The sequence below is a fragment of the Phoca vitulina genome, unplaced genomic scaffold, assembly GCF_004348235.1.
Source record: "Phoca vitulina isolate PV1807 unplaced genomic scaffold, GSC_HSeal_1.0 scaffold8, whole genome shotgun sequence".
Classification (NCBI taxonomy): domain Eukaryota; kingdom Metazoa; phylum Chordata; class Mammalia; order Carnivora; family Phocidae; genus Phoca; species Phoca vitulina.
In genome coordinates, this window is record NW_022589711.1 from 47175550 (window position 1) to 47184464 (window position 8915).

The 8915-nt window shown below is 43.8% G+C and overlaps 1 non-coding gene across 1 annotated transcript; it reads right to left on the minus strand.

The window, feature by feature from the left end:
* Positions 1-2444: 2444 nt before the first annotated feature.
* TRNAQ-CUG lies at positions 2445-2517 on the minus strand. The gene has a single exon. It is a non-coding gene; the product is annotated as a tRNA-Gln (tRNA).
* Positions 2518-8915: the final 6398 nt, after the last annotated feature.

Sequence of the window (8915 nt, forward strand, 5' to 3'; positions counted from 1 at the left end):
CTATTTTATTAATTCATCACAAGAGGGATGGATAGATACCTTCCCAGGGACAGATTTGTAATCATTATCGTCTGCCCTTTTCCCAGTTTTGAGATACTGAAAAAACTAGGTCCTAGAGCCTTTAGGATATTCACTCTGGGCTGGTGACTTCGGTGTCTCATCCTGCAGTAAGAACAAGGAAAGGAGCTCAAGTTTTGACAAAGCATTCACTGAGGGGAGGCCATAGTGCTACATGCTATTTCTGAAAAGAAAAAAAAAAAAAAGAAGGAGAAGAAAACTAAAACAGAGTAGGAACATCTGTTTCCTCTTCATTCTGAGGGGGAGCAGAATACATGACCCCAAAATAGGCCACTTTGGCATGTGCATTATTTTGAGCTGAAAGCAATCAAAACCCAGAAGATTCAAGAAAATTACTTTTACCTCTCCCTTAACTACCTAAAAGAGTTTAGGGAGGCCTGGCCCAGAAAGACTACTACTACCAGAAATAACTTTTCATCTGAGTGACCCATGTGTATGGCAAGGCAAACATCTAATTATCAAACATCTGTTTTTATTGTCCTGGGAATTACCCTCCTCTCCTTTGAGGCCAGGGCCCCTATCCCATTTCTTAGCTCAGGATGGCGTAGAAGCTTCAATTGCCTGACATTTTCGTCCGTCTCATATTATCGGGCTCCCATACCTACATAATTTATTTTTCTCCTGTTAATCTGTCTTATGTCAATTTAATTAACAGACCAGCCAAAAGAATCTAGAAGGATAAAGGGAAAGTTGCCCCCCACCTTTTACAATTCACAGCTCCTTTTTTGTGGAAAAAAAAAATTCAAGACTGCCTTTGATATTAATTATAAGTTAGCTAGATATAACTTTGTCCCTATATTTTCTTAAGAGATAGCCTTGAAGAAACCAAATTTGGAAAAACAAAAGGGTGCTTGAAGAGTCTAAAATCAGGGCAAAAAGGATTAGATGATCATTTCCCCTTCTTATGTATACCTGTACTACATGTTCATTGTGGGAAAATTAGAAAATAGTTATGAATAAAAATAATATAAAATCTCCATACTTCCACACCCAAAGATAAGCACTAACATTTAACATATATCCCTTCAAATATTATACATATATAATAAAAATAGAATCATACTATAGTGTTATAATAATTTATTCACTTAATACAGCAAGAACACCTTTCCATGTGATTAAATATATTTCTACAGAATCTTCTTAAAGACTATACAGTTTTATTGTAAAAAATTACTATAATTTGGGACATCTGTGTGGCTCATTTGGAAGAGCATGCAACTCTTGATCTTAGGGCTGTTAAATTTGAGCCCCATGTCAGGTGTAGAGATTACTAAAAAAATAAATAAACTAAGAAAATTACTATAATTTATTTAATCTCATAATCCTCTATGGTTATAATTTTTTAAGATTTTACTTTTTTAAAAGATTTTATTTATTTGAGACAGAGAGAGAGAGAGAACATGAGCAGGGGGAGAGGGGCAGAGGGAGAGGAAGAGGGAGAAGCAGACTCCCCACTGAGCAGGAGCCTGACGAGGGGCAGGGCTCTATCACAAGACCCCTGGATCATGAGCTGAGCTGAAGGCAGACGCTTAACCAACTGAGCCACCCAAGCACCCCAAGATTTTATTTTTAAGTAATCTCTACACCCAGCATGGGCCTCAAACTTGCAACCCTGAGATCAAGAGTTGCATGCTCCACTGACTGAGCCAGCCAGGCATCCTTCTATAGTTACAATTTAAGTTGTTCTCAAACTTTACTTTTAGAAACAAAACTGCAACGACCATCCCTCTACATAACATCTTTGTGTACCTGACCTGTTAGTTCCTTAAGCTAAATAGGAATTAGGAGATTTTAAGAGATTTTTATCTAAGCTTTGATAATGCCTGAGGAATTATTTCTGCTCTATTATATAATACCATATTTCTCAAAAATTATTATTTGTATCCACTAGATAATATGTCTCACCCTTGGGCCTGCCAAAAGCTAACACTCTTTTTGATAAAGAGACAATAACTAGTCTTTAAAAAGCCCAGGGTAGGGGCGCCTGGGTGGCTCAGTCGTTAAGCTTCTACCTTCGGCTTCGGTCACGTCCCAGGGTCCTGGGATCGAGCCCCACATTGAGCCCCACATCAAGCCCCACAGCAAGCCCCACATAGGGCTCCCTGCTCGGCGGAGAGCCTGCTTCTCCCTCTCGCATGCCCTCTGCTTGTGTTCCCTCTCTCACTGTGTCTCTCTATGTCAAATGAATAAAATCTTTAATAAATAAATAAATAAATAAATAGCCCAGGGTAGGAGAAGAGGTGGTATCTGCAACTTCTTGTCCATCTTTTGGACAACCTGCCATGTAGTGTTGTTGTAGTTTTTTTTAATTCAAGCATTTTTTAATTTTTATCTTATTTTATTTTATTTTTAAGTAAGCTCTTTGCCCAACATAGGGCTTGAACTTATGACCCTGAGATCCAGAGTCACATGTTCTACCGACTGAGCCAGCCAGGCACCCCCCACCCTGCAGTTTTTTTATATATGTGGCACTTCAACATACATTTTCATGATGCCTCTTGCAAGACAAGCATTACTTTCCCCATTTCACAGAGGATGAAGCAGGTTTGGTAACATCTGACAAGGTCACACAGCCATCAAATAAAGGGAAGAGCTGAGATTCAAACCCAAATTTATAGAACATCAGAATCCATGCATTTGGGCCATGCTGCTTTGCATGAAGGAGAGGAAGAAGAGAGACTCTTCTGGAAAAGGAGGAAAATAATTGGCAGAAATTGAGGTTGGAGTCCTCACCTGATAACCTAGAGGTAGAAGTATATTTCCTTGGAAGATAAAGGCAAAGTCACTCTAGTCCGGCTAAAGTCTGGGAAAATCCAATGCTAACTCTATAGACATTTTGGATACAGATCCTCCCTATTTTTCAGATTCAGATAGAGTAAGGATATCCACCACCCCCCCACACACACACACACCCCTTACTGAGGGAGGGCTTGAGGTTATTTGCTCCAGAGTGAATGGGAAAGTTCTCAGGAGGAGGGATGACTAGCCAGGCTGGCTTTAAGGATGAGTCAACCTCTGTGGGGACATACTCCCCACCTCATCCAGCCAGAGTAACTTCAGTCTCATATCTGAATAGCATGATGTACATTTCCACTTTGTTATGAATTTAACAAGTATGTATTGAGCTCCTGTGTTAGCCTAAGAACACCACGAAACACCTGTTCTCTGCACCTCACCATCCAGGTTCTGTTATCCCCTCCCCAGGATTCTACTGCTATCTTGCTGGCCACCCATGGTCTCTGAAAGTCATGTTCTTCTCCTTCTTCCAAAACTACAACCTTCTTCTCCTTCAACCTTGACCAGCAACCAGCCCCAGCCCCACCTCATCTCTCGTTTTAGTGTCAGTGTAGATGACATGTGTCCTTGTTCACAGTGTAATATCTAATTTGCCCCCTTCCCACTAATATTACCTTCTTCCTTTCTGGCAAATTCCCCATTGTGTGAGGCCTCCTTTGGCAACCAAGTCTTAGTATGTTCCTTTAATTGCAGCCTCTCACTGCAACTGAAGAGCTCAGATCCTTCTTTTATTACCCATGGGCAAATTATTTCAATTCAGCCATTCAGACCCTGAAAGTCCCAGAACTTTGAATCTTGGGTCAGAGGAGATGTTGGAGATTAGAGCCATAATCGGGCCAGTATGGCCCCCAAGCTGTGAATTTCCTGTAGGCTCTGTGCCGAGACCCAGAGCTACCCTGATTCTACAACTTTCTACACCCAGATCACCTGCCTTAATTCTGTGAGTTTCGGATATCCTTCCAGGATTTTCTCTATTTGCTCGATGTGACTAGTGTTGGTTTCTGTTCTATGCAGCACAGAGCCGTGACTGACGTAGCGAAGCTCCAATCTATTCAACTAAACATGCAATAAATATTTATTAGACACCTGCCCAGGCAATCTCATTGTCTGCCAAGGTGATCATCTAAACTGATTCATGGCTGTATGCCCATGGAGAAGACTGGAATATACATGCAAAACCTGTAGAACCATACCCTAAACCACTATGGCTTGAGAAACTTCCAGAAAATTCTACAGCAAATGGGGCACTAGAATCTTCCACAGCTAAAAATCATGAAAATATTTCTCCCCATGGCACCAGACTGGCTCAGTCAGTAGAGCATGTGACTCTTGATTTCGGGGTTGTAAATTCGAGTCCCACATTGGATGTAGAGATTACTCAAAAACAAAATCTTGAAAAAAAAAATACTTCTCCCCTCTCAGATAATTTAAATGCACTTTGATAAAGGTCTTCTGAAGCAAGTAATTGTTTACAAGTAGCAAACGGAAACCAGATAGGCTGGGAGGGAGCCCTGTGGCAGGTCATTGGCCAAGGCATTTTGGCGTGAGTCTTATGGTGCCCATCAGCTAATATCCTACATATGAGTAACAGCCTATCTACAGGGTAAATAGGATATTTCGCAAGCTCATGGCAAATGACTCTAGAAATGGCAAATGACTCTAGAAATGGAAGGTTTTCTTTGATATTCATAAGCTATCAGACCACCTGATCTTTGAAAACTAGGGCTGCCTAAAATGCTGCGTACAGAAGAAAACAAGCAAACACATAATAACCAGCTGCATTTTTACTTATTAAAGCCAGTCAGGCTCCTGGCCTCCTGCCCACTGTAGCTCCCCCTCCAGCCTCTGCAGACACCTCCTCATACCTGAATTCTCCTCAAAACTGCAGGGGAGAGGGCAGGGGAGAATGGGTGCAGTGGGACTGTGGCCAGTGCTGCCTCCTCAGCATCCCTTCCACAAAGCCAGCATGGGCCCTTCTCTCCTCCCCCCTCCTCGGTGGGCTCGGTACCGTGAGGACCCAGCTTGGTCCCTGTGTGCCAATCAATTCCTCCAGAGAGAGGAGGCAGCCCTTGGGAGAGGCCAGCCGCAGGCAGTCACCGTGTCCCTTTCTGCAGCCACTCCTAGCTGATGGGTCAGAGCAGGCGGCTCTGAGCCACCTCCCCCTCCTCGCCCCTCCCCTTGGTTAGGTAGGGAAAGTGCGGAAGCCGCAAAGGTCTGAGTCAGCTGATTAACTCCAGAAACCACCAACTTCAGCCACCGGCCCTGAGGTGAATGGGGAGGGGAATGGAGGGCTTTTTTCCACTCTTGGGATTTTCCCTTTGTAAATAACCCAAAACTGGAGATCACAAGTGAGGTATTACCTCAGAGGTCCTCTCGTCCAATGCCCTCATTTTCCTGATAAGGACAGTGAAGCCCAGCGAAGTTAGTTAACTTGCCCACAGTTACTACCAACAACTGGTTAGTAGCAGAGCAGTGGTCAGGACAGAGCTCTTGCCCCAAACTTGGACTGAGGGTGTTAAAAACAAAACTCAGCTGAGTAAATCTAAAGATCAAATTGGCTTTATTCAATGATTCATGAATCGGGCAGCATCCCATCTAGCAAACAGAAAGGAGCTCCAAAGAGCTACACAAAATGGAAAGCTTCTAGAGGCAGAAAGAGGAAGACAGGTGTATTATTTCAGGCCCGGTCACCTCCCTTTGGGGGAAAGGTGGGGTCTTTCAGGCAGATTACCTACTACTGCTGACCGGAAAATTCCAGTTTGACTGGTTAAAGGTCACATTCCTGGGAGAGACTAAACTGCAATTAGGTTAGGTACAAAGTCTTGGTTTGCTGATACGGGCTTAGGACAAGTGACTCCATTTGGGGCCTGTTTTTTTTTTTTTTTTAAGATTTTATTTATTTATTTAAGAGAGAAAGAGAGAACACAAGCAGGCAGAGTGGCAGGCAGAGGAGGAGGAGAAGCAGGCTCCCCACTGAGCAGGGAGCCCGATGCGGGGCTCGATCCCAGGACCCTGGGATCATGACCTGAGCTGAAGGCAGGCGCTTAACTGACTGAGACCCCCAGGCGTCCAAGGGGTGCCTGTTTTTTAATAAGAGGCCCAGAGTACCTAACTCAGCTTCTTCTGAAGGCTAGCGGAGCTCATCAAAGAAGGCATTTCCTTCTGGAGGAAATGTGGAAGGAGGAATTTTTCTTTTCCACTTGAGTAGGGGTGAGGTGGCTGGGGACATGGCCAAGCAGCCTGCTGCCATATTCGATCATCCTGAGTGATGGCATGGAGCACCTACCCAGTCCCTGAACAGAGGCTCAAGGAGAGTGCTAATGAGGGCCCCGAGGGTGGGTGCAGAATCCTGTTTGGGATTACAGGGAAAACTGGGCTGGGTGTTGACTGCTGGGCAGGAGATTGCCTGGCAGGGAAGCCAGAAGAGCTTTCTACTACGGCTCTAGGGGCTGGAAAGGGCAAGTCTTGTTCAGAGAACTGGGAGGAGTTCAGTGTGGAGAAACGCAGGCTTCTGGGAGAAGAGGATGGGGTGGTAAGTCTAGATGGGGAGACTGGATATAATGAGTTTTGTGAACCTGACTATGGAGTCTGGATTTTATCCCATGGGAAATCAGGAGCCACCAGAGGTTTTTTTTTGTTTTTTTGTTTTAAGATTTTATTCATTCATTTGAGAGAGAGAGAGCACAAGCAGGGGGAGAGGCAGAGGGAGAGGGAGAAGCAGACTCCCTGCTGAGCAGGGAGCCTGATGTGGGGCTCGATCCCAGAACCCTGAGATCATGAACCGAGCCGAAGGCAGATGCCCAACCATCTGAGCCACCCAGGCGCCCCATCCACCAGAGGTTTTTAAGGAGGGGAGAGATTTTTACAGATTACTAGGATTGTACTGTAGAGGATAGAACAGTAGTTTGGACAAGAACTGATGAGGGCCATTCCTCAGGCAGAGTTGGTAGGACTTGTCACATTGGACACTAGAGGTAAGAAAGAAGGAGTCTCAGAGATTTGCAGGCCTCTGGCTTGAGCAAAAGTTCTTATTCTCTGATGGTTTCTTTTTCATAGATACCCATAGATACCTGTTCACGTTTTATGTACGCAATATCGTTTTGAATCTCCAAGGTAACCAGCCAGAACCTTTTACCTCTTTGCTTTTTTCCCCTGTTTGTTATTCCTGTTTCCTCCTAGGTCATTGTTTTTAAGTTTGTTGCTTTCTCTTTGGAGCCTTCTGAAGCTGTCTGATGATCCTTAGTTATTCATTAATATTTCAGTAATTTAAATCTAGAATTTTGGTGGGGTTTTTTTCCTTAATATTTTTATTTATTTATTTAGAGAGAGAGAGAGTATGTGTGTGGGTGAGCTGGGAGAGAAGCAGAGGGAGAGAGAATCTCAAGCAGACTCTGCACTGAGTGCATAGCCTGACGTGGGGCTCGATTTTACAACCCTGAGACCGTGACCTGAGCCAAAATCAAGAGTCAGACACTCAACTGACTGAGCCTCCCAGGCACCACTTAAATTTAGGATTTTGAAAAAGCTCTGTACATGTGGGCAAGCTCTGTCAACCGGCACACTTTGTTAAGGCTGAGATGATGGGAGTTAGATATTACTCGGGAGGGACCAGCTTTCATTCCTACTTCTCCGTCCCTTCCTTACAGTGTCCTGAATTTGTTCCTTGATTTTACACAAACTTCCTCTGTGCAGCCCAGGTGCTTCAGGGGAGATTCACTCCACCCCCAGATCCGGTGTGGACCTATAGATACTTTCATGAGAAACACACATATGACTCCCCAAAGCCTTAAAACCTAACAGTGACTCTTACCGAAAGTCTAGTAAATGAGGAATTATGTTAAATTATATTAAAACTTGCTAAAAATTCTCTTTACATACCTACATCTCCCCAGTGTCCTACTCCTTGAAGCAACTGCTCCCCTTTGTTTCCCCTTGCCCCCTTCCCTCAAAACTCCCTGCTCTCAGGTTTCCCCCTTTACTCCCCACCTCCAGATCTTTTCTTTCCTTCTCAGGATGGCTCCAAGATCTTTCTTATGCAGAGAAATCTTTTGCTTCTCTCATCTTCTTTAATCGACATCTCTGCTCATAACCTTGCTCTGAACAACAAAGAACCCCCCTTAAAGCAGGGCACAGAGGAAAAGGAAGGGAAGATCTAGTAGTGAGAGCACTTTGAGTTTTGGTGTTTTAGTATCTGCCACACATACGCATGTGCAATTATATGAAATGGATAGAAAGAGGGACTGGAAGGCTACCCAGCACACTATTAATGATTTGGGTAAGGAAAGTGAAGGCAAAAATCCAAGGGGAGCGCTCCTTTATAAACTCCTGTGATTTGAATCTTACAAAGGGAAATAAATTCAAGTACTGCTTCAATAATTTTTACTAAAGTATGGAAAGTCACCCTTTGGTACCCTTCCAAGTGGAATGGGGGTCAGCGGGAGGAAAGTTCTTTTTAGATATACACATCCCTATCATTTGAAATGTTACAATGAGCATCAGTTACTTTTACAATGAAAAAAACTAGCGATTTGAAAGAAAAAAGCAATTACGATACTATGTAATAAGCATAGAAACACAGAGGAGGAGCTCTCATCCAAACAGGGATGGTAGTGAGAGAAGGAAGAGGGAAGAATTTACCTGGGTCAAGAGGTAGAATGCGTGGGGGGTTAAAGGCCACAGAAGCACTGTGGAGAGAAGCACTAAGGCATGAAACAGATATATTTTGGGCAAACATGACATTATCATGTCCTGGAGTACGAGGGTGAGTCATACTGGAAAATGGTGGAGAGGTGGGTAGGGGCAGAAAAGGAATGGCAGGAAATGATCCATTTAAGCTCAGCCATCAGGCATGGTCCAGGCTCGCTGGTTATCAGTTATAATAACTGAATTATATAGGACACATCTCTCCTTTTGGCCTCGGAATTCATATTCAGCTGTACACTTCAATTCACCTCCACTTCTTAATTTTATTTAAAAATTTTGGGACACCTGGGTGGCTCAGTCGGTTAAGTGTCTGCCTTCGGCTCAGGTCATGATCC